This window comes from Phyllobates terribilis, unplaced genomic scaffold (genome assembly GCF_046119375.1).
Source record: "Phyllobates terribilis strain yellow unplaced genomic scaffold, ASM4611937v1 Scaffold_1__5_contigs__length_1240528914, whole genome shotgun sequence".
In the NCBI taxonomy this organism is placed as follows: domain Eukaryota; kingdom Metazoa; phylum Chordata; class Amphibia; order Anura; family Dendrobatidae; genus Phyllobates; species Phyllobates terribilis.
The window spans coordinates 739,217,636-739,242,815 of NW_027362761.1; the positions used below are offsets into that span (position 1 = coordinate 739,217,636).

The window sequence follows — 25,180 nt, forward strand, 5'->3', positions numbered from 1 at the left end:
AAATGTGCAAACTCATTTCTTGCCATGAAAATTAACCTAATCGCAAAATCTAACTTCCACTGAATTTCAGCTCTTCAAAAAATGACCTGCTTACATGATTTCAGTGATCTCGTCAGCTCAGGAGAAAGTGTTCATGAGGACAAGGCAGCTGTTTTCACTCTGTTCTTATCTTTGACCTTTTTGGCAACTTTTTAGCAAAAAAAAGTCCACGTTTTGCGTAATGGCACAATATTTATGCCAAAAAGTCATGCACACATATAATCACTCTACGGATGGACTGGAGTATGCTTGCCCAAATTTAGCATTTTTTTTAAGTTATAGTTGACAAATCAGCCAAAAATATCTAGAAACCCCAAATCCAACCCACAATAGAGATCATAAAGAAATATCAGGCAAACACATACAAAAAAGACTTTTAAAAAGGCTCAAGTTGAAAAAAGAATCTGGGACTACTGAAAACAGCTAACAGAATATCAAACACTAGACCAAAAATAGGCAATAACAAACTGTGCCCTATCTGCTATCCTTTGGAACATTGAGCCGTTAGTAGCTGCTCCCTCTACGTTGTTTGTTGAGCTAAAATCTAAATGTGACTTCCATTTTGTAAGTTCAGCAATTCTAAACCATAACCTCAGCTAGTTCGCTCTGATAGAGACATCAGAAAATAAACCTCAGCATTAAAGAGTTCATGTCATTTGTCTTTCAGGTACTGGTAACATTCATAAATCAAGAATTTCTAAACTGGATGCAAAAAAAGTCATTTTAAAAGTCAACAAAATGAAGTTGTCCTATTAGTCTTCAGCAGCAAGTAGGCCCTAGTGAAATTTTAGTCCTAGAACAATGCTCTGAACTTTGATATGAAGCCCAGATCTGATATTTTTCTTTTTTTTTTTCATTTTTCTAACATCAACTGAGACAAAGTAGTAATATCACGCGAACAACAAAATATGACTCTGGTGGGACTTGAACCCACAACCTTTGAATCACATCAATTGGCTAGAAGTCCAATGCGCTATCCATTGCACCACAGAGCCACAAGTCTCCTGATTATGGTGGGTGTTCTGCCATGTCTAGACAATCCATTTTTTCCTGATGGTGACCGGACAACAGTAAGATTCCTGTTCGCTTTGAAACTTTGCCTTAGTCTTCTTATATGTGAAAGTAAAACTGGCCAGCAAGAAAATACATATGCTGTAAAAAAGAAAGATCTATTTCATATTAATACTCACTACATGCGTTTTTTAGTCTTACATGCTAGCAGTTCATTTTAAATTACTAACAGAGTTCCCTATTGCTAAAGTGTGGCATGGAAATGTATGCAATACCAAGAAAGGAGTAGCTTTTGTTGGTTTCTAACTCTCAAGTTTTGATCTTTATTTCTTTCTACAACTTCAATACAGTAGCCACTGGCCCTCTGGAACTTAAGCCAAGAAAAATGGTTTGGAACATAAGTGTTCTTGTATGCTAATGAACTACTGGATTGGGAAGGATAGGCGTCAATAAAAAAGAAATTATTTAGCCATTTGAGAAGATTATCAGATAACATGTGTTTTAGTCCAAATAAATGCTGGGAAATTTTCTGAAGTGCTCCTGCTATATATCCTGATTTCAGCAGGCACCTATACTTTTCTCTAGACGTTTTTCCTTTCCTCATTGTTTCCTTTTGCAGTTTTTCTAAGTATACCTAGGACTGTACTTCTAATGGCCAAAAGTTTTCAGACTGATACAAAATTTGGTTTTCACAAAGTTTACTGCTTCAGATTTTTTAGTGGTAATTTGTGTAAACTCTAGATTATAATGAATAAAGATCAAATTAATTGCCAAAATGTGCAAACTCATTTCTTGCCATGAAAATTAACCTAATCGCAAAATCTAATTTCCACTGAATTTCAGCTCTTCAAAAAATGACCTGCTTACATGATTTCAGTGATCTCGTCAGCTCAGGAGAAAGTGTTCATGAGGACAAGGCAGCTGTTTTCACTCTGTTCTTATCTTTGACCTTTTTGGCAACTTTTTAGCAAAAAAAAGTCCACGTTTTGTGTAATGGCACAATATTTATGCCAAAAAGTCATGCACACATATAATCACTCTACGGATGGACTGGAGTATGCTTGCCCAAATTTAGCATTTTTTTTAAGTTATAGTTGACAAATCAGCCAAAAGTATCTAGAAACCCCAAATCCAACCCACAATAGAGATCATAAAGAAATATCAGACAAACACATACAAAAAAGACTTTTAAAAAGGCTCAAGTTGAAAAAGGAATCTGGGACTACTGAAAACAGCTAACAGAATATCAAACACTAGACCAAAAATAGGCAATAACAAACTGTGCCCTATCTGCTATCCTTTGGAACATTGAGCCGTTAGTAGCTGCTCCCTCTACGTTGTTTGTTGAGCTAAAATCTAAATGTGACTTCCAATTTGTAAGTTCAGCAATTCTAAACCATAACCTCAGCTAGTTCGCTCTGATAGAGACATCAGAAAATAAACCTCAGCATTAAAGAGTTCATGTCATTTCTCTTTCAGGTACTGGTAACATTCATAAATCAAGAATTTCTAAACTGGATGCAAAAAGAGTCATATTAAAAGTCAACAAAATTAAGTTGTCCTATTAGTCTTCAGTAGCAAGTAGGCCCTAGTGAAGTTTTAGTCCTAGAACAATGCTCTGAACTTTGATATGAAGCCCAGATCTGATATTTTTCTTTTTTTTTTTTCATTTTTCTAACATCAACTGAGACAAAGTAGTAATATCACGCGAACAACAAAATATGACTCTGGTGGGACTCGAACCCACAACCTTTAAATCACATCAATTGGCTAGAAGTCCAATGCGCTATCCATTGCGCCACAGAGCCACAAGTCTCCTGATTAAGGTGGGTGTTCTGCCATGTCTAGACAATCTATTTTTTCCTGATGGTGACCGGACAACAGTAAGATTCCTGTTTGCTTTGAAACTTTGCCTTATTCTTCTTATATGTGAAAGTAAAACTGGCCAGCAAGAAAATACATATGCTGTAAAAAAGAAAGATCTATTTCATATTAATACTCACTACATGCGTTTTTTAGTCTTACATGCTAGCAGTTCATTTTAAATTACTAACAGAGTTCCCTATTGCTAAAGTGTGGCATGGAAATGTATGCAATACCAAGAAAGGAGTAGCTTTTGTTGGTTTCTAACTCTCAAGTTTTGATCTTTATTTCTTTCTACAACTTCAATACAGTAGCCACTGGCCCTCTGGAACTTAAGCCAAGAAAAATGGTTTGGAACATAAGTGTTCTTGTATGCTAATGAACTACTGGATTGGGAAGGATAGGCGTCAATAAAAAAGAAATTATTTAGCCATTTGAGAAGATTATCAGATAACATGTGTTTTAGTCCAAATAAATGCAGGTAAATTTTCTGAAGTGCTCCTGCTATATATCCTGATTTCAGCAGGCACCTATACTTTTCTCTAGACGTTTTTCCTTTCCTCATTGTTTCCTTTTGCAGTTTTTCTAAGTATACCTAGGACTGTACTTCTAATGGCCAAAAGTTTTCAGACTGATACAAAATTTGGTTTTCACAAAGTTTACTGCTTCAGCTTTTTTAGTGGTAATTTGTGTAAACTCTAGATTATAATGAATAAAGATCAAATTAATTGCCAACATGTGCAAACTCATTTCTTGCCATGAAAATTAACCTAATCGCAAAATCTAATTTCCACTGAATTTCAGCTCTTCAAAAAATGACCTGCTTACATGATTTCAGTGATCTCGTCAGCTCAGGAGAAAGTGTTCATGAGGACAAGGCAGCTGTTTTCACTCTGTTCTTATCTTTGACCTTTTTGGCAACTTTTTAGCAAAAAAAAGTCCACGTTTTGCGTAATGGCACAATATTTATGCCAAAAAGTCATGCACACATATAATCACTCTACGGATGGACTGGAGTATGCTTGCCCAAATTTAGCATTTTTTTTAAGTTATAGTTGACAAATCAGCCAAAAATATCTAGAAACCCCAAATCCAACCCACAATAGAGATCATAAAGAAATATCAGGCAAACACATACAAAAAAGACTTTTAAAAAGGCTCAAGTTGAAAAAGGAATCTGGGACTACTGAAAACAGCTAACATAATATCAAACACTAGACCAAAAATAGGCAATAACAAACTGTGCCCTATCTGCTATCCTTTGGAACATTGAGCCGTTAGTAGCTGCTCCCTCTACGTTGTTTGTTGAGCTAAAATCTAAATGTGACTTCCAATTTGTAAGTTCAGCAATTCTAAACCATAACCTCAGCTAGTTCGCTCTGATAGAGACATCAGAAAATAAACCTCAGCATTAAAGAGTTCATGTCATTTCTCTTTCAGGTACTGGTAACATTCATAAATCAAGAATTTCTAAACTGGATGCAAAAAGAGTCATATTAAAAGTCAACAAAATTAAGTTGTCCTATTAGTCTTCAGCAGCAAGTAGGCCCTAGTGAAGTTTTAGTCCTAGAACAATGCTCTGAACTTTGATATGAAGCCCAGATCTGATATTTTTCTTTTTTTTTTTTCATTTTTCTAACATCAACTGAGACAAAGTAGTAATATCACGCGAACAACAAAATATAACTCTGGTGGGACTCGAACCCACAACCTTTGAATCACATCAATTGGCTAGAAGTCCAATGTGCTATCCATTGCGCCACAGAGCCACAAGTCTCCTGATTAAGGTGGGTGTTCTGCCATGTCTAGACAATCCATTTTTTCCTGATGGTGACCGGACAACAGTAAGATTCCTGTTCGCTTTGAAACTTTGCCTTAGTCTTCTTATATGTGAAAGTAAAACTGGCCAGCAAGAAAATACATATGCTGTAAAAAAGAAAGATCTATTTCATATTAATACTCACTACATGCGTTTTTTAGTCTTACATGCTAGCAGTTCATTTTAAATTACTAACAGAGTTCCCTATTGCTAAAGTGTGGCATGGAAATGTATGCAATACCAAGAAAGGAGTAGCTTTTGTTGGTTTCTAACTCTCAAGTTTTGATCTTTATTTCTTTCTACAACTTCAATACAGTAGCCACTGGCCCTCTGGAACTTAAGCCAAGAAAAATGGTTTGGAACATAAGTGTTCTTGTATGCTAATGAACTACTGGATTGGGAAGGATAGGCGTCAATAAAAAAGAAATTATTTAGCCATTTGAGAAGATTATCAGATAACATGTGTTTTAGTCCAAATAAATGCTGGGAAATTTTCTGAAGTGCTCCTGCTATATATCCTGATTTCAGCAGGCACCTATACTTTTCTCTAGACGTTTTTCCTTTCCTCATTGTTTCCTTTTGCAGTTTTTCTAAGTATACCTAGGACTGTACTTCTAATGGCCAAAAGTTTTCAGACTGATACAAAATTTGGTTTTCACAAAGTTTACTGCTTCAGATTTTTTAGTGGTAATTTGTGTAAACTCTAGATTATAATGAATAAAGATCAAATTAATTGCCAAAATGTGCAAACTCATTTCTTGCCATGAAAATTAACCTAATCGCAAAATCTAATTTCCACTGAATTTCAGCTCTTCAAAAAATGACCTGCTTACATGATTTCAGTGATCTCGTCAGCTCAGGAGAAAGTGTTCATGAGGACAAGGCAGCTGTTTTCACTCTGTTCTTATCTTTGACCTTTTTGGCAACTTTTTAGCAAAAAAAAGTCCACGTTTTGTGTAATGGCACAATATTTATGCCAAAAAGTCATGCACACATATAATCACTCTACGGATGGACTGGAGTATGCTTGCCCAAATTTAGCATTTTTTTTAAGTTATAGTTGACAAATCAGCCAAAAGTATCTAGAAACCCCAAATCCAACCCACAATAGAGATCATAAAGAAATATCAGACAAACACATACAAAAAAGACTTTTAAAAAGGCTCAAGTTGAAAAAGGAATCTGGGACTACTGAAAACAGCTAACAGAATATCAAACACTAGACCAAAAATAGGCAATAACAAACTGTGCCCTATCTGCTATCCTTTGGAACATTGAGCCGTTAGTAGCTGCTCCCTCTACGTTGTTTGTTGAGCTAAAATCTAAATGTGACTTCCAATTTGTAAGTTCAGCAATTCTAAACCATAACCTCAGCTAGTTCGCTCTGATAGAGACATCAGAAAATAAACCTCAGCATTAAAGAGTTCATGTCATTTCTCTTTCAGGTACTGGTAACATTCATAAATCAAGAATTTCTAAACTGGATGCAAAAAGAGTCATATTAAAAGTCAACAAAATTAAGTTGTCCTATTAGTCTTCAGTAGCAAGTAGGCCCTAGTGAAGTTTTAGTCCTAGAACAATGCTCTGAACTTTGATATGAAGCCCAGATCTGATATTTTTCTTTTTTTTTTTTCATTTTTCTAACATCAACTGAGACAAAGTAGTAATATCACGCGAACAACAAAATATGACTCTGGTGGGACTCGAACCCACAACCTTTGAATCACATCAATTGGCTAGAAGTCCAATGCGCTATCCATTGCGCCACAGAGCCACAAGTCTCCTGATTAAGGTGGGTGTTCTGCCATGTCTAGACAATCTATTTTTTCCTGATGGTGACCGGACAACAGTAAGATTCCTGTTTGCTTTGAAACTTTGCCTTATTCTTCTTATATGTGAAAGTAAAACTGGCCAGCAAGAAAATACATATGCTGTAAAAAAGAAAGATCTATTTCATATTAATACTCACTACATGCGTTTTTTAGTCTTACATGCTAGCAGTTCATTTTAAATTACTAACAGAGTTCCCTATTGCTAAAGTGTGGCATGGAAATGTATGCAATACCAAGAAAGGAGTAGCTTTTGTTGGTTTCTAACTCTCAAGTTTTGATCTTTATTTCTTTCTACAACTTCAATACAGTAGCCACTGGCCCTCTGGAACTTAAGCCAAGAAAAATGGTTTGGAACATAAGTGTTCTTGTATGCTAATGAACTACTGGATTGGGAAGGATAGGCGTCAATAAAAAAGAAATTATTTAGCCATTTGAGAAGATTATCAGATAACATGTGTTTTAGTCCAAATAAATGCAGGTAAATTTTCTGAAGTGCTCCTGCTATATATCCTGATCTCAGCAGGCACCTATACTTTTCTCTAGACGTTTTTCCTTTCCTCATTGTTTCCTTTTGCAGTTTTTCTAAGTATACCTAGGACTGTACTTCTAATGGCCAAAAGTTTTCAGACTGATACAAAATTTGGTTTTCACAAAGTTTACTGCTTCAGCTTTTTTAGTGGTAATTTGTGTAAACTCTAGATTATAATGAATAAAGATCAAATTAATTGCCAACATGTGCAAACTCATTTCTTGCCATGAAAATTAACCTAATCGCAAAATCTAATTTCCACTGAATTTCAGCTCTTCAAAAAATGACCTGCTTACATGATTTCAGTGATCTCGTCAGCTCAGGAGAAAGTGTTCATGAGGACAAGGCAGCTGTTTTCACTCTGTTCTTATCTTTGACCTTTTTGGCAACTTTTTAGCAAAAAAAAGTCCACGTTTTGCGTAATGGCACAATATTTATGCCAAAAAGTCATGCACACATATAATCACTCTACGGATGGACTGGAGTATGCTTGCCCAAATTTAGCATTTTTTTTAAGTTATAGTTGACAAATCAGCCAAAAATATCTAGAAACCCCAAATCCAACCCACAATAGAGATCATAAAGAAATATCAGGCAAACACATACAAAAAAGACTTTTAAAAAGGCTCAAGTTGAAAAAGGAATCTGGGACTACTGAAAACAGCTAACATAATATCAAACACTAGACCAAAAATAGGCAATAACAAACTGTGCCCTATCTGCTATCCTTTGGAACATTGAGCCGTTAGTAGCTGCTCCCTCTACGTTGTTTGTTGAGCTAAAATCTAAATGTGACTTCCAATTTGTAAGTTCAGCAATTCTAAACCATAACCTCAGCTAGTTCGCTCTGATAGAGACATCAGAAAATAAACCTCAGCATTAAAGAGTTCATGTCATTTCTCTTTCAGGTACTGGTAACATTCATAAATCAAGAATTTCTAAACTGGATGCAAAAAGAGTCATATTAAAAGTCAACAAAATTAAGTTGTCCTATTAGTCTTCAGCAGCAAGTAGGCCCTAGTGAAGTTTTAGTCCTAGAACAATGCTCTGAACTTTGATATGAAGCCCAGATCTGATATTTTTCTTTTTTTTTTTTCATTTTTCTAACATCAACTGAGACAAAGTAGTAATATCACGCGAACAACAAAATATAACTCTGGTGGGACTCGAACCCACAACCTTTGAATCACATCAATTGGCTAGAAGTCCAATGTGCTATCCATTGCGCCACAGAGCCACAAGTCTCCTGATTAAGGTGGGTGTTCTGCCATGTCTAGACAATCCATTTTTTCCTGATGGTGACCGGACAACAGTAAGATTCCTGTTTGCTTTGAAACTTTGCCTTAGTCTTCTTATATGTGAAAGTAAAACTGGCCAGCAAGAAAATACATATGCTGTAAAAAAGAAAGATCTATTTCATATTAATACTCACTACATGCGTTTTTTAGTCTTACATGCTAGCAGTTCATTTTAAATTACTAACAGAGTTCCCTATTGCTAAAGTGTGGCATGGAAATGTATGCAATACCAAGAAAGGAGTAGCTTTTGTTGGTTTCTAACTCTCAAGTTTTGATCTTTATTTCTTTCTACAACTTCAAAACAGTAGCCACTGGCCCTCTGGAACTTAAGCCAAGAAAAATGGTTTGGAACATAAGTGTTCTTGTATGCTAATGAACTACTGGATTGGGAAGGATAGGCGTCAATAAAAAAGAAATTATTTAGCCATTTGAGAAGATTATCAGATAACATGTGTTTTAGTCCAAATAAATGCAGGTAAATTTTCTGAAGTGCTCCTGCTATATATCCTGATTTCAGCAGGCACCTATACTTTTCTCTAGACGTTTTTCCTTTCCTCATTGTTTCCTTTTGCAGTTTTTCTAAGTATACCTAGGACTGTACTTCTAATGGCCAAAAGTTTTCAGACTGATACAAAATTTGGTTTTCACAAAGTTTACTGCTTCAGCTTTTTTAGTGGTAATTTGTGTAAACTCTAGATTATAATGAATAAAGATCAAATTAATTGCCAACATGTGCAAACTCATTTCTTGCCATGAAAATTAACCTAATCGCAAAATCTAATTTCCACTGAATTTCAGCTCTTCAAAAAATGACCTGCTTACATGATTTCAGTGATCTCGTCAGCTCAGGAGAAAGTGTTCATGAGGACAAGGCAGCTGTTTTCACTCTGTTCTTATCTTTGACCTTTTTGGCAACTTTTTAGCAAAAAAAAGTCCACGTTTTGCGTAATGGCACAATATTTATGCCAAAAAGTCATGCACACATATAATCACTCTACGGATGGACTGGAGTATGCTTGCCCAAATTTAGCATTTTTTTTAAGTTATAGTTGACAAATCAGCCAAAAATATCTAGAAACCCCAAATCCAACCCACAATAGAGATCATAAAGAAATATCAGGCAAACACATACAAAAAAGACTTTTAAAAAGGCTCAAGTTGAAAAAAGAATCTGGGACTACTGAAAACAGCTAACAGAATATCAAACACTAGACCAAAAATAGGCAATAACAAACTGTGCCCTATCTGCTATCCTTTGGAACATTGAGCCGTTAGTAGCTGCTCCCTCTACGTTGTTTGTTGAGCTAAAATCTAAATGTGACTTCCAATTTGTAAGTTCAGCAATTCTAAACCATAACCTCAGCTAGTTCGCTCTGATAGAGACATCAGAAAATAAACCTCAGCATTAAAGAGTTCATGTCATTTCTCTTTCAGGTACTGGTAACATTCATAAATCAAGAATTTCTAAACTGGATGCAAAAAGAGTCATATTAAAAGTCAACAAAATGAAGTTGTCCTATTAGTCTTCAGCAGCAAGTAGGCCCTAGTGAAGTTTTAGTCCTAGAACAATGCTCTGAACTTTGATATGAAGCCCAGATGTGATATTTTTCTTTTTTTTTTTTCATTTTTCTAACATCAACTGAGACAAAGTAGTAATATCACGCGAACAACAAAATATGACTCTGGTGGGACTTGAACCCACAACCTTTGAATCACATAAATTGGCTAGAAGTTCAATGTGCTATCCATTGCGCCACAGAGCCACAAGTCTCCTGATTAAGGTGGGTGTTCTGCCATGTCTAGACAATCCATTTTTTCCTGATGGTGACCGGACAACAGTAAGATTCCTGTTTGCTTTGAAACTTTGCCTTAGTCTTCTTATATGTGAAAGTAAAACTGGCCAGCAAGAAAATACATATGCTGTAAAAAAGAAAGATCTATTTCATATTAATACTCACTACATGCGTTTTTTAGTCTTACATGCTAGCAGTTCATTTTAAATTACTAACAGAGTTCCCTATTGCTAAAGTGTGGCATGGAAATGTATGCAATACCAAGAAAGGAGTAGCTTTTGTTGGTTTCTAACTCTCAAGTTTTGATCTTTATTTCTTTCTACAACTTCAATACAGTAGCCACTGGCCCTCTGGAACTTAAGCCAAGAAAAATGGTTTGGAACATAAGTGTTCTTGTATGCTAATGAACTACTGGATTGGGAAGGATAGGCGTCAATAAAAAAGAAATTATTTAGCCATTTGAGAAGATTATCAGATAACATGTGTTTTAGTCCAAATAAATGCTGGGAAATTTTCTGAAGTGCTCCTGCTATATATCCTGATTTCAGCAGGCACCTATACTTTTCTCTAGACGTTTTTCCTTTCCTCATTGTTTCCTTTTGCAGTTTTTCTAAGTATACCTAGGACTGTACTTCTAATGGCCAAAAGTTTTCAGACTGATACAAAATTTGGTTTTCACAAAGTTTACTGCTTCAGATTTTTTAGTGGTAATTTGTGTAAACTCTAGATTATAATGAATAAAGATCAAATTAATTGCCAAAATGTGCAAACTCATTTCTTGCCATGAAAATTAACCTAATCGCAAAATCTAATTTCCACTGAATTTCAGCTCTTCAAAAAATGACCTGCTTACATGATTTCAGTGATCTCGTCAGCTCAGGAGAAAGTGTTCATGAGGACAAGGCAGCTGTTTTCACTCTGTTCTTATCTTTGACCTTTTTGGCAACTTTTTAGCAAAAAAAAGTCCACGTTTTGCGTAATGGCACAATATTTATGCCAAAAAGTCATGCACACATATAATCACTCTACGGATGGACTGGAGTATGCTTGCCCAAATTTAGCATTTTTTTTAAGTTATAGTTGACAAATCAGCCAAAAATATCTAGAAACCCCAAATCCAACCCACAATAGAGATCATAAAGAAATATCAGACAAACACATACAAAAAAGACTTTTAAAAAGGCTCAAGTTGAAAAAGGAATCTGGGACTACTGAAAACAGCTAACAGAATATCAAACACTAGACCAAAAATAGGCAATAACAAACTGTGCCCTATCTGCTATCCTTTGGAACATTGAGCCGTTAGTAGCTGCTCCCTCTACGTTGTTTGTTGAGCTAAAATCTAAATGTGACTTCCAATTTGTAAGTTCAGCAATTCTAAACCATAACCTCAGCTAGTTCGCTCTGATAGAGACATCAGAAAATAAACCTCAGCATTAAAGAGTTCATGTCATTTCTCTTTCAGGTACTGGTAACATTCATAAATCAAGAATTTCTAAACTGGATGCAAAAAGAGTCATATTAAAAGTCAACAAAATTAAGTTGTCCTATTAGTCTTCAGCAGCAAGTAGGCCCTAGTGAAGTTTTAGTCCTAGAACAATGCTCTGAACTTTGATATGAAGCCCAGATCTGATATTTTTCTTTTTTTTTTTTCATTTTTCTAACATCAACTGAGACAAAGTAGTAATATCACGCGAACAACAAAATATGACTCTGGTGGGACTCGAACCCACAACCTTTGAATCACATCAATTGGCTAGAAGTCCAATGTGCTATCCATTGCGCCACAGAGCCACAAGTCTCCTGATTAAGGTGGGTGTTCTGCCATGTCTAGACAATCCATTTTTTCCTGATGGTGACCGGACAACAGTAAGATTCCTGTTTGCTTTGAAACTTTGCCTTAGTCTTCTTATATGTGAAAGTAAAAGTGGCCAGCAAGAAAATACATATGCTGTAAAAAAGAAAGATCTATTTCTTATTAATACTCACTACATGCGTTTTTTAGTCTTACATGCTAGCAGTTCATTTTAAATTACTAACAGAGTTCCCTATTGCTAAAGTGTGGCATGGAAATGTATGCAATACCAAGAAAGGAGTAGCTTTTGTTGGTTTCTAACTCTCAAGTTTTGATCTTTATTTCTTTCTACAACTTCAAAACAGTAGCCACTGGCCCTCTGGAACTTAAGCCAAGAAAAATGGTTTGGAACATAAGTGTTCTTGTATGCTAATGAACTACTGGATTGGGAAGGATAGGCGTCAATAAAAAAGAAATTATTTAGCCATTTGAGAAGATTATCAGATAACATGTGTTTTAGTCCAAATAAATGCAGGTAAATTTTCTGAAGTGCTCCTGCTATATATCCTGATTTCAGCAGGCACCTATACTTTTCTCTAGACGTTTTTCCTTTCCTCATTGTTTCCTTTTGCAGTTTTTCTAAGTATACCTAGGACTGTACTTCTAATGGCCAAAAGTTTTCAGACTGATACAAAATTTGGTTTTCACAAAGTTTACTGCTTCAGCTTTTTTAGTGGTAATTTGTGTAAACTCTAGATTATAATGAATAAAGATCAAATTAATTGCCAACATGTGCAAACTCATTTCTTGCCATGAAAATTAACCTAATCGCAAAATCTAATTTCCACTGAATTTCAGCTCTTCAAAAAATGACCTGCTTACATGATTTCAGTGATCTCGTCAGCTCAGGAGAAAGTGTTCATGAGGACAAGGCAGCTGTTTTCACTCTGTTCTTATCTTTGACCTTTTTGGCAACTTTTTAGCAAAAAAAAGTCCACGTTTTGCGTAATGGCACAATATTTATGCCAAAAAGTCATGCACACATATAATCACTCTACGGATGGACTGGAGTATGCTTGCCCAAATTTAGCATTTTTTTTAAGTTATAGTTGACAAATCAGCCAAAAATATCTAGAAACCCCAAATCCAACCCACAATAGAGATCATAAAGAAATATCAGGCAAACACATACAAAAAAGACTTTTAAAAAGGCTCAAGTTGAAAAAAGAATCTGGGACTACTGAAAACAGCTAACAGAATATCAAACACTAGACCAAAAATAGGCAATAACAAACTGTGCCCTATCTGCTATCCTTTGGAACATTGAGCCGTTAGTAGCTGCTCCCTCTACGTTGTTTGTTGAGCTAAAATCTAAATGTGACTTCCAATTTGTAAGTTCAGCAATTCTAAACCATAACCTCAGCTAGTTCGCTCTGATAGAGACATCAGAAAATAAACCTCAGCATTAAAGAGTTCATGTCATTTCTCTTTCAGGTACTGGTAACATTCATAAATCAAGAATTTCTAAACTGGATGCAAAAAGAGTCATATTAAAAGTCAACAAAATGAAGTTGTCCTATTAGTCTTCAGCAGCAAGTAGGCCCTAGTGAAGTTTTAGTCCTAGAACAATGCTCTGAACTTTGATATGAAGCCCAGATGTGATATTTTTCTTTTTTTTTTTTCATTTTTCTAACATCAACTGAGACAAAGTAGTAATATCACGCGAACAACAAAATATGACTCTGGTGGGACTCGAACCCACAACCTTTGAATCACATCAATTGGCTAGAAGTTCAATGTGCTATCCATTGCGCCACAGAGCCACAAGTCTCCTGATTAAGGTGGGTGTTCTGCCATGTCTAGACAATCCATTTTTTCCTGATGGTGACCGGACAACAGTAAGATTCCTGTTTGCTTTGAAACTTTGCCTTAGTCTTCTTATATGTGAAAGTAAAACTGGCCAGCAAGAAAATACATATGCTGTAAAAAAGAAAGATCTATTTCATATTAATACTCACTACATGCGTTTTTTAGTCTTACATGCTAGCAGTTCATTTTAAATTACTAACAGAGTTCCCTATTGCTAAAGTGTGGCATGGAAATGTATGCAATACCAAGAAAGGAGTAGCTTTTGTTGGTTTCTAACTCTCAAGTTTTGATCTTTATTTCTTTCTACAACTTCAATACAGTAGCCACTGGCCCTCTGGAACTTAAGCCAAGAAAAATGGTTTGGAACATAAGTGTTCTTGTATGCTAATGAACTACTGGATTGGGAAGGATAGGCGTCAATAAAAAAGAAATTATTTAGCCATTTGAGAAGATTATCAGATAACATGTGTTTTAGTCCAAATAAATGCTGGGAAATTTTCTGAAGTGCTCCTGCTATATATCCTGATTTCAGCAGGCACCTATACTTTTCTCTAGACGTTTTTCCTTTCCTCATTGTTTCCTTTTGCAGTTTTTCTAAGTATACCTAGGACTGTACTTCTAATGGCCAAAAGTTTTCAGACTGATACAAAATTTGGTTTTCACAAAGTTTACTGCTTCAGATTTTTTAGTGGTAATTTGTGTAAACTCTAGATTATAATGAATAAAGATCAAATTAATTGCCAAAATGTGCAAACTCATTTCTTGCCATGAAAATTAACCTAATCGCAAAATCTAATTTCCACTGAATTTCAGCTCTTCAAAAAATGACCTGCTTACATGATTTCAGTGATCTCGTCAGCTCAGGAGAAAGTGTTCATGAGGACAAGGCAGCTGTTTTCACTCTGTTCTTATCTTTGACCTTTTTGGCAACTTTTTAGCAAAAAAAAGTCCACGTTTTGCGTAATGGCACAATATTTATGCCAAAAAGTCATGCACACATATAATCACTCTACGGATGGACTGGAGTATGCTTGCCCAAATTTAGCATTTTTTTTAAGTTATAGTTGACAAATCAGCCAAAAATATCTAGAAACCCCAAATCCAACCCACAATAGAGATCATAAAGAAATATCAGACAAACACATACAAAAAAGACTTTTAAAAAGGCTCAAGTTGAAAAAGGAATCTGGGACTACTGAAAACAGCTAACAGAATATCAAACACTAGACCAAAAATAGGCAATAACAAACTGTGCCCTATCTGCTATCCTTTGGAACATTGAGCCGTTAGTAGCTGCTCCCTCTACGTTGTTTGTTGAGCTAAAATCTAAATGTGACTTCCAATTTGTAAGTTCAGCAATTCTAAACCATAACCTCAGCTAGTTCGCTCTGATAGAGACATCAGAAAATAAACCTCAGCATTAAAGAGTTCATGTCATTTCTCTTTCAGGTACTGGTAACATTCATAAATCAAGAATTTCTAAACTGGATGCAAAAAGAGTCATATTAAAAGTCAACAAAATTAAGTTGTCCTATTAGTCTTCAGCAGCAAGTAGGCCCTAGTGAAGTTTTAGTCCTAGAACAATGCTCTGAACTTTGATATGAAGCCCAGATGTGATATTTTTCTTTTTTTTTTTTCATTTTTCTAACATCAACTGAGACAAAGTAGTAATATCACGCGAACAACAAAATATGACTCTGGTGGGACTCGAACCCACAACCTTTGAACCACATCAATTGGCTAGAAGTCCAATGTGCTATCCATTGCGCCACAGAGCCACAAGTCTCCTGATTAAGGTGGGTGTTCTGCCATGTCTAGACAATCCATTTTTTCCTGATGGTGACTGGATAGCAGTAAGATTCCTGTTCTCTTTGAAACTTTGCCTTAGTCTTCTTATTAGTAAAAGTAAAACTGGACAGCAAGAAAATGCATATGCTGTAAAAAAGAAAGATCTATTTCATATTAATACTCACTACATGCGTTTTTTAGTCTTACATGCTAGCAGTTCATTTTAAAGTACTAACAGAGTTCCCTGTTGCTAAAGTGTGGCATGGAAATGTATGCAATTCCAAGAAAGGAGTAGGTTTTGTTGGTTTTAACTCTCAAGTTTTGATCTTTATTACTTTCTACAACTTCAATACAGTAGCCACTGGCCCTCTGGAACTTAAGCCAAGAAAAATGGTTTGGAACATAAGTGTTCTTGTATGCTAATGAACTACTGGATTGGGAAGGATAGGCGTCAATAAAAAAGAAATTATTTAGCCATTTGAGAAGATTATCAGATAACATGTGTTTTAGTCCAAATAAATGCTGGGAAATTTTCTGAAGTGCTCCTGCTATATATCCTGATTTCTGCAGGCACCTATACTTTTCTCTAGACGTTTTTCCTTTCCTCATTGTTTCCTTTTGCAGTTTTTCTAAGTATACCTAGGACTGTACTTCTAATGGCCAAAAGTTTTCAGACTGATACAAAATTTGGTTTTCACAAAGTTTACTGCTTCAGCTTTTTTAGTGGTAATTTGTGTAAACTCTAGATTATAATGAATAAAGATCAAATGAATTGCCAAAATGTGCAAACTCATTTCTTGCCATGAAAATTAACCTAATCGCAAAATCTAACTTCCACTGAATTTCAGCTCTTCAAAAAATGACCTGCTTACATGATTTCAGTGATCTCATCAGCTCAGGAGAAAGTGTTCATGAGGACAAGGCAGCTGTTTTCACTCTGTTCTTATCTTTGACCTTTTTGACAACTTTTTAGCAAAAAAAAGTCCACGTTTTGCGTAATGGCACAATATTTATGCCAAAAAGTCATGCACACATATAATCACTCTACGGATGGACTGGAGTATGCTTGCCCAAATTTAGCATTTTTTTTAAGTTATAGTTGACAAATCAGCCAAAAATATCTAGAAACCCCAAATCCAACCCACAATAGAGATCATAAAGAAATATCAGGCAAACACATACAAAAAAGACTTTTAAAAAGGCTCAAGTTGAAAAAAGAATCTGGGACTACTGAAAACAGCTAACAGAATATCAAACACTAGACCAAAAATAGGCAATAACAAACTGTGCCCTATCTGCTATCCTTTGGAACATTGAGCCGTCAGTAGCTGCTCCCTCTACGTTGTTTGTTGAGCTAAAATCTAAATGTGACTTCCATTTTGTAAGTTCAGCAATTCTAAACCATAACCTCAGCTAGTTCGCTCTGATAGAGACATCAGAAAATAAACCTCAGCATTAAAGAGTTCATGTCATTTCTCTTTCAGGTACTGGTAACATTCATAAATCAAGAATTTCTAAACTGGATGCAAAAAAAGTCATTTTAAAAGTCAACAAAATGAAGTTGTCCTATTAGTCTTCAGCAGCAAGTAGGCCCTAGTGAAGTTTTAGTCCTGGAACAATGCTCTGAACTTTGATATGAAGCCCAGATCTGATATTTTTCTTTTTTTTTTTCATTTTTCTAACATCAACTGAGACAAAGTAGTAATATCACGCGAACAACAAAATATGACTCTGGTGGGACTCGAACCCACAACCTTTGAATCACATCAATTGGCTAGAAGTCCAATGCGCTATCCATTGCGCCACAGAGCCACAAGTCTCCTGATTAAGGTGGGTGTTCTGCCATGTCTAGACAATCCATTCTTTCCTGATGGTGACTGGATAGCAGTAAGATTCCTGTTCTCTTTGAAACTTTGCCTTAGTCTTCTTATATGTAAAAGTAAAACTGGACAGCAAGAAAATGCATATGCTGTAAAAAAGAAAGATCTATTTCAGATTAATACTCACTACATGCGTTTTTTAGTCTTACATGCTAGCAGTTCATTTTAAAGTACTAACAGAGTACCCTGTTGCTAAAGTGTGGCATGGAAATGTATGCAATTCCAAGAAAGGAGTAGGTTTTGTTGGTTTTAACTCTCAAGTTTTGATCTTTATTACTTTCTACAACTTCAATACAGTAGCCACTGGCCCTCTGGAACTTAAGCCAAGAAAAATGGTTTGGAACATAAGTGTTCTTGTATGCTAATGAACTACTGGATTGGGAAGGATAGGCGTCAATAAAAAAGAAATTATTTAGCCATTTGAGAAGATTATCAGATAACATGAGTTTTAGTCCAAATAAATGCTGGGAAATTTTCTGAAGTGCTCCTGCTATATATCCTGATTTCAGCAGGCACCTATACTTTCTCTAGACATTTTTCCTTTCCTCATTGTTTCCTTTTGCAGTTTTTCTAAGTATACCTAGGACTGTACTTCTAATGGCAAAAAGTTTTCAGACTGATACAAAATTTGGTTTTCACAAAGTTTACTGCTTCAGCTTTTTTAGTGGTAATTTGTGTAAACTCTAGATTATAATGAATAAAGATCAAATGAATTGCCAAAATGTGCAAACTCATTTCTTGCCATGAAAATTAACCTAATCGCAAAATCTAATTTCCACTGAATTTCAGCTCTTCAAAAAATGACCTGCTTACATGATTTCAGTGATCTCGTCAGCTCAGGAGAAAGTGTTCATGAGGACAAGGCAGCTGTTTTCACTCTGTTCTTATCTTTGACCTTTTTGGCAACTTTATAGCAAAAAAAAGTCCACGTTTTGCGTAATGGCACAATATTTATGCCAAAAAGTCATGCACACATATAATCACTCTACGGATGGACTGGAGTATGCTTGCCCAAATTTAGCATTTTTTTTAAGTTATAGTTGACAAATCAGCCAAAAATATCTAGAAACCCCAAATCCACCCACAATAGAGATCATAAAGAAATATCAGGCAAACACATACAAAAAAGACTTTTAAAAAGGCTCAAGTTGAAAAAAGAATCTGGGACTACTGGAAACAGCTAACAGAATATCAAACACTAGACCAAAAATAGGCAATAACAAACTGTGCCCTATCTGCTATCCTTTGGAACATTGAGCCGTTAGTAGCTGCTCCCTCTACGTTGTTTGTTGAGCTAAAATCTAAATGTGACTTCCAATTTGTAAGTTCAGCAATTCTAAACCATAACCTCAGCTAGGTCGCTCTGATAGAGACATCAGAAAATAAACCTCAGCATTAAAGAGTTCATGTCATTTCTCTTTCAGGTACTGGTAACATTCATAAATCAAGAATTTCTAAACTGGATGCAAAAAAAGTCATTTTAAAAGTCAACAAAATTAAGTTGTCCTATTAGTCTTCAGCAGCAAGTAGGCCCTAGTGAAGTTTTAGTCCTAGAACAATGCTCTGAACTTTGATATGAAGCCCAGATCTGATATTTTTCTTTTTTTTTTTCATTTTTCTAACATCAACTGAGACAAAGTAGTAATATCACGCGAACAACAAAATATGACTCTGGTGGGACTCAAACCCACAACCTTTGAATCACATCAATTGGCTAGAAGTCCAATGCGCTATCCATTGCGCCACAGAGCCACAAGTCTCCTGATTAAGGTGGGTGTTCTGCCATGTCTAGACAATCCATTTTTTCCTGATGGTGACTGGATAGCAGTAAGATTCCTGTTCTCTTTGAAACTTTGCCTTAGTCTTCTTATATGTAAAAGTAAAACTGGACAGCAAGAAAATGCATATGCTGTAAAAAAGAAAGATCTATTTCAGATTAATACTCACTACATGCGTTTTTTAGTCTTACATGCTAGCAGTTCATTTTAAAGTACTAACTGAGTTCCCTGTTGCTAAAGTGTGGCATGGAAATGTATGCAATTCCAAGAAAGGAGTAGGTTTTGTTGGTTTTAACTCTCAAGTTTTGATCTTTATTACTTTGTACAACTTCAATACAATAGCCACTGGCCCTCTGGAACTTAAGCCAAGAAAAATGGTTTGGAACATAAGTGTTCTTGTATGCTAATGAACTACTGGATTGGGAAGGATAGGCGTCAATAAAAAAGAAATTATTTAGCCATTTGAGAAGATTATCAGATAACATGAGTTTTAGTCCAAATAAATGCTGGGAAATTTTCTGAAGTGCTCCTGCTATATATCCTGATTTCAGCAGGCACCTATACTTTTCTCTAGACATTTTTCCTTTCCTCATTGTTTCCTTTTGCAGTTTTTCTAAGTATACCTAGGACTGTACTTCTAATGGCAAAAAGTTTTCAGACTGATCCAAAATTTGGTTTTCACAAAGTTTACTGCTTCAGCTTTTTTAGTGGTAATTTGTGTAAACTCTAGATTATAATGAATAAAGATCAAATGAATTGCCAAAATGTGCAAACTCATTTCTTGCCATGAAAATTAACCTAATCGCAAAATCTAATTTCCACTGAATTTCAGCTCTTCAAAAAATGACCTGCTTACATGATTTCAGTGATCTCGTCAGCTCAGGAGAAAGTGTTCATGAGGACAAGGCAGCTGTTTTCCCTCGGTTCTTATCTTTGACCTTTTTGGCAACTTTTTAGCAAAAAAAAGTCCACGTTTTGCGTAATGGCACAATATTTATGCCAAAAAGTCATGCACACATATAATCACTCTACGGATGGACTGGAGTATGCTTGCCCAAATTTAGCATTTTTTTTAAGTTATAGTTGACAAATCAGCCAAAAATATCTAGAAACCCCAAATCCAACCCACAATAGAGATCATAAAGAAATATCAGGCAAACACATACAAAAAAGACTTTTAAAAAGGCTCAAGTTGAAAAAAGAATCTGGGACTACTGAAAACAGCTAATAGAATATCAAACACTAGACCAAAAATAGGCAATAACAAACTGTGCTCTATCTACTATCCTTTGGAACATTGAGCCGTTAGTAGCTGCTCCCTCTACGTTGTTTGTTGAGCTAAAATCTAAATGTGACTTCCAATTTGTAAGTTCAACAATTCTAAACCATAACCTCAGCTAGTTCGCTCTGATAGAGACATCAGAAAATAAACCTCAGCATTAAAGAGTTCATGTCATTTCTCTTTCAGGTACTGGTAACATTCATAAATCAAGAATTTCTAAACTGGATGCAAAAAAAGTCATTTTAAAAGTCAACAAAATGAAGTTGTCCTATTAGTCTTCAGCAGCAAGTAGGCCCTAGTGAAGTTTTAGTCCTAGAACAATGCTCTGAACTTTGATATGAAGCCCAGATCTGATATTTTTCTTTTTTTTTTTCATTTTTCTAACATCAACTGAGACAAAGAAGTAATATCACGCGAACAACAAAATATGACTCTGGTGGGACTCGAACCCACAACCTTTGAATCACATCAATTGGCTAGAAGTCCAATGCGCTATCCATTGCGCCACAGAGCCACAAGTCTCCTGATTAAGGTGGGTGTTCTGCCATGTCTAGACAATCCATTTTTTCCTGATGGTGACTGGATAGCAGTAAGATTCCTGTTCTCTTTGAAACTTTGCCTTAGTCTTCTTATATGTAAAAGTAAAACGGGACAGCAAGAAAATGCATATGCTGTAAAAAAGAAAGATCTATTTCATATTAATAATCACTACATGCGTTTTTTAGTCTTACATGCTAGCAGTTCATTTTAAAGTACTAACAGAGTTCCCTGTTGCTAAAGTGTGGCATGGAAATGTATGCAATACCAAGAAAGGAGTAGGTTTTGTTGGTTTTAACTCTCAAGTTTTGATCTTTATTACTTTCTACAACTTCAATACAGTAGCCACTGGCCCTCTGGAACTTAAGCCAAGAAAAATGGTTTGGAACATAAGTGTTCTTGTATGCTAATGAACTACTGGATTGGGAAGGATAGGCGTCAATAAAAAAGAAATTATTTAGCCATTTGAGAAGATTATCAGATAACATGTGTTTTAGTCCAAATAAATGCTGGGAAATTTTCTGAAGTGCTCCTGCTATATATCCTGATTTCAGCAGGCACCTATACTTTTCTCTAGACGTTTTTCCTTTCCTCATTGTTTCCTTTTGCAGTTTTTCTAAGTATACCTAGGACTGTACTTCTAATGGCCAAAAGTTTTCAGACTGATACAAAATTTGGTTTTCACAAAGTTTACTGCTTCAGCTTTTTTAGTGGTAATTTGTGTAAACTCTAGATTATAATGAATAAAGATCAAATGAATTGCCAAAATGTGCAAACTCATTTCTTGCCATGAAAATTAACCTAATCGCAAAATCTAACTTCCACTGAATTTCAGCTCTTCAAAAAATGACCTGCTTACATGATTTCAGTGATCTCGTCAGCTCAGGAGAAAGTGTTCATGAGGACAAGGCAGCTGTTTTCACTCTGTTCTTATCTTTGACCTTTTTGGCAACTTTTTAGCAAAAAAAAGTCCACGTTTTGCGTAATGGCACAATATTTATGCCAAAAAGTCATGCACACATATAATCACTCTACGGATGGACTGGAGTATGCTTGCCCAAATTTAGCATTTTTTTTAAGTTATAGTTGACAAATCAGCCAAAAATATCTAGAAACCCCAAATCCAACCCACAATAGAGATCATAAAGAAATATCAGGCAAACACATACAAAAAAGACTTTTAAAAAGGCTCAAGTTGAAAAAAGAATCTGGGACTACTGAAAACAGCTAACAGAATATCAAACACTAGACCAAAAATAGGCAATAACAAACTGTGCCCTATCTGCTATCCTTTGGAACATTGAGCCGTTAGTAGCTGCTCCCTCTACGTTGTTTGTTGAGCTAAAATCTAAGGCTATGTGCCCACGTTGCGGACCTGAAGCATATTTTTTACGCTTCTCCCTGGCGGGAAAATCACATGCGGATATTACATGCGGTTTTCCCGGCAGGTAGAAGCGTTTGTGAGGTGTCTTTGCATGCATTTCCGCATGCGGGTTATCAAGCACTTCTCCAAGCATCACTTGGAAAAGTGCTTGACAACTTGTTCAGAATGGTAAAAATTAAAAAAATAAACTTTATACTCACCTTCCGATGCATTCTCTGCCCCGTCCGGAGTCTTGAGCGGCTCACGCTGTTGTGTGCAGGACCTGCGGTGACGTCATTGAGTCATGTGGTGGGTCACATGACTCAATGACGTGGCAGGTCCTTCAGACAACAGCGCGACGGAGGGAAAACATCAGAAGATAAGTATAAATTTTATTTTATTCTTTTTTTTCCTTTTTCTTTGGTACCCAGGTCTGGATGAGAGTCTCCTCTCCTCCAGACCTGGGTACCATCCGCACATTGATTCCGCTGCGCTTCCGCAAAATTAATGAACATGCTGCGGATTTTTGACCGCAACATATACGCTGCGGAAAAATCCGCAGCATGGGCATTGACATTGCGGAATGCCATTGGGGACTATGGGGTGCGGATATACATGCGTTTTTCAAGCGTTTACGCTGCGGAAATTCCGCAGCATATACGCTTGAAAAACGCTACGTGAGCACACAGCCTAAATGTGACTTCCAATTTGTAAGTTCAGCAATTCTAAACCAAAACCTCAGCTAGTTCGCTCTGATAGAGACATCAGAAAATAAACCTCAGCATTAAAGAGTTCATGTCATTTCTCTTTCAGGTACTGGTAACATTCATAAATCAAGAATTTCTAAACTGGATGCAAAAAAAGTCATTTTAAAAGTCAACAAAATTAAGTTGTCCTATTAGTCTTCAGCAGCAAGTAGGCCCTAGTGAAGTTTTAGTCCTAGAACAATGCTCTGAACTTTGATATGAAGCCCAGATCTGATATTTTTCTTTTTTTTTTTTTATTTTTCTAACATCAACTGAGACAAAGTAGTAACATCACGCGAACAACAAAATATGACTCTGGTGGGACTTGAACCCACAACCTTTGAATCACATCAATTGGCTAGAAGTCCAATGCGCTATCCATTGCGCCACAGAGCCACAAGTCTCCTGATTAAGGTGGGTGTTCTGCCATGTCTAGACAATCCATTTTTTCCTGATGGTGACTGGGTAGCAGTAAGATTCCTGTTCTCTTTGAAACTTTGCCTTAGTCTTCTTATATGTGAAAGTAAAACTGACCAGCAAGAAAATACATATGCTGTAAAAAAGAAAGATCTATTTCATATTAATACTCACTACATGCGTTTTTTAGTCTTACATGCTAGCAGTTCATTTTAAATTACTAACAGAGTTCCCTATTGCTAAAGTGTGGCATGGAAATGTATGCAATACCAAGAAAGGAGTAGCTTTTGTTGGTTTCTAACTCTCAAGTTTTGATCTTTATTTCTTTCTACAACTTCAATACAGTAGCCACTGGCCCTCTGGAACTTAAGCCAAGAAAAATGGTTTGGAACATAAGTGTTCTTGTATGCTAATGAACTACTGGATTGGGAAGGATAGGCGTCAATAAAAAAGAAATTATTTAGCCATTTGAGAAGATTATCAGATAACGTGTTTTAGTCCAAATAAATGCAGGTAAATTTTCTGAAGTGCTCCTGCTATATATCCTGATTTCAGCAGGCACCTATACTTTTCTCTAGACGTTTTTCCTTTCCTCATTGTTTCCTTTTGCAGTTTTTCTAAGTATACCTAGGACTGTACTTCTAATGGCCAAAAGTTTTCAGACTGATACAAAATTTGGTTTTCACAAAGTTTACTGCTTCAGCTTTTTTAGTGGTAATTTGTGTAAACTCTAGATTATAATGAATAAAGATCAAATTAATTGCCAAAATGTGCAAACTCATTTCTTGCCATGAAAATTAACCTAATCGCAAAATCTAATTTCCACTGAATTTCAGCTCTTCAAAAAATGACCTGCTTACATGATTTCAGTGATCTCGTCAGCTCAGGAGAAAGTGTTCATGAGGACAAGGCAGCTGTTTTCACTCTGTTCTTATCTTTGACCTTTTTGGCAACTTTTTAGCAAAAAAAAGTCCACGTTTTGCGTAATGGCACAATATTTATGCCAAAAAGTCATGCACACATATAATCACTCTACGGATGGACTGGAGTATGCTTGCCCAAATTTAGCATTTTTTTAAGTTATAGTTGACAAATCAGCCAAAAATATCTAGAAACCCCAAATCCAACCCACAATAGAGATCAGAAAGAAATATCAGGCAAACACATACAAAAAAGACTTTTAAAAAGGCTCAAGTTGAAAAAGGAATCTGGCACTACTGAAAACAGCTAACAGAATATCAAACACTAGACCAAAAATAGGCAATAACAAACTGTGCCCTATCTGCTATCCTTTGGAACATTGAGCCGTTAGTAGCTGCTCCCCCTACGTTGTTTGTTGAGCTAAAATCTAAATGTGACTTCCAATTTGTAAGTTCAGCAATTCTAAACCATAACCTCAGCTAGTTCGCTCTGATAGAGACATCAGAAAATAAACCTCAGCATTAAAGAGTTCATGTCATTTCTCTTTCAGGTACTGGTAACATTCATAAATCAAGAATTTCTAAACTGGATGCAAAAAGAGTCATATTAAAAGTCAACAA

The 25,180-nt window shown here is 35.8% G+C and overlaps 13 non-coding genes across 13 annotated transcripts; all 13 read right to left on the reverse strand.

The window, feature by feature from the left end:
* Nucleotides 1-948: 948 nt before the first annotated feature.
* Nucleotides 949-1,034, reverse strand: TRNAR-UCU (transfer RNA arginine (anticodon UCU)). Its single transcript is given in 2 exon segments — nucleotides 949-984; nucleotides 998-1,034. It is a non-coding gene; the product is annotated as a tRNA-Arg (tRNA).
* A 1,738-nt stretch (nucleotides 1,035-2,772) lies between these two features.
* TRNAR-UCU (transfer RNA arginine (anticodon UCU)) lies at nucleotides 2,773-2,858 on the reverse strand. Its single transcript is given in 2 exon segments — nucleotides 2,773-2,808; nucleotides 2,822-2,858. It is a non-coding gene; the product is annotated as a tRNA-Arg (tRNA).
* A 1,738-nt stretch (nucleotides 2,859-4,596) lies between these two features.
* On the reverse strand, nucleotides 4,597-4,682 carry TRNAR-UCU (transfer RNA arginine (anticodon UCU)). Its single transcript is given in 2 exon segments — nucleotides 4,597-4,632; nucleotides 4,646-4,682. It is a non-coding gene; the product is annotated as a tRNA-Arg (tRNA).
* A 1,738-nt stretch (nucleotides 4,683-6,420) lies between these two features.
* TRNAR-UCU (transfer RNA arginine (anticodon UCU)) lies at nucleotides 6,421-6,506 on the reverse strand. Its single transcript is given in 2 exon segments — nucleotides 6,421-6,456; nucleotides 6,470-6,506. It is a non-coding gene; the product is annotated as a tRNA-Arg (tRNA).
* A 1,738-nt stretch (nucleotides 6,507-8,244) lies between these two features.
* On the reverse strand, nucleotides 8,245-8,330 carry TRNAR-UCU (transfer RNA arginine (anticodon UCU)). Its single transcript is given in 2 exon segments — nucleotides 8,245-8,280; nucleotides 8,294-8,330. It is a non-coding gene; the product is annotated as a tRNA-Arg (tRNA).
* A 1,738-nt stretch (nucleotides 8,331-10,068) lies between these two features.
* On the reverse strand, nucleotides 10,069-10,154 carry TRNAR-UCU (transfer RNA arginine (anticodon UCU)). Its single transcript is given in 2 exon segments — nucleotides 10,069-10,104; nucleotides 10,118-10,154. It is a non-coding gene; the product is annotated as a tRNA-Arg (tRNA).
* Nucleotides 10,155-11,892: 1,738 nt separating this feature from the next.
* Nucleotides 11,893-11,978, reverse strand: TRNAR-UCU (transfer RNA arginine (anticodon UCU)). The gene is given in 2 exon segments: nucleotides 11,893-11,928; nucleotides 11,942-11,978. It is a non-coding gene; the product is annotated as a tRNA-Arg (tRNA).
* Nucleotides 11,979-13,716: 1,738 nt separating this feature from the next.
* Nucleotides 13,717-13,802, reverse strand: TRNAR-UCU (transfer RNA arginine (anticodon UCU)). The gene is given in 2 exon segments: nucleotides 13,717-13,752; nucleotides 13,766-13,802. It is a non-coding gene; the product is annotated as a tRNA-Arg (tRNA).
* Nucleotides 13,803-15,540: 1,738 nt separating this feature from the next.
* On the reverse strand, nucleotides 15,541-15,626 carry TRNAR-UCU (transfer RNA arginine (anticodon UCU)). The gene is given in 2 exon segments: nucleotides 15,541-15,576; nucleotides 15,590-15,626. It is a non-coding gene; the product is annotated as a tRNA-Arg (tRNA).
* Nucleotides 15,627-17,362: 1,736 nt separating this feature from the next.
* TRNAR-UCU (transfer RNA arginine (anticodon UCU)) lies at nucleotides 17,363-17,448 on the reverse strand. Its single transcript is given in 2 exon segments — nucleotides 17,363-17,398; nucleotides 17,412-17,448. It is a non-coding gene; the product is annotated as a tRNA-Arg (tRNA).
* A 1,734-nt stretch (nucleotides 17,449-19,182) lies between these two features.
* Nucleotides 19,183-19,268, reverse strand: TRNAR-UCU (transfer RNA arginine (anticodon UCU)). The gene is given in 2 exon segments: nucleotides 19,183-19,218; nucleotides 19,232-19,268. It is a non-coding gene; the product is annotated as a tRNA-Arg (tRNA).
* A 1,736-nt stretch (nucleotides 19,269-21,004) lies between these two features.
* TRNAR-UCU (transfer RNA arginine (anticodon UCU)) lies at nucleotides 21,005-21,090 on the reverse strand. The gene is given in 2 exon segments: nucleotides 21,005-21,040; nucleotides 21,054-21,090. It is a non-coding gene; the product is annotated as a tRNA-Arg (tRNA).
* A 2,442-nt stretch (nucleotides 21,091-23,532) lies between these two features.
* TRNAR-UCU (transfer RNA arginine (anticodon UCU)) lies at nucleotides 23,533-23,618 on the reverse strand. Its single transcript is given in 2 exon segments — nucleotides 23,533-23,568; nucleotides 23,582-23,618. It is a non-coding gene; the product is annotated as a tRNA-Arg (tRNA).
* Nucleotides 23,619-25,180: the final 1,562 nt, after the last annotated feature.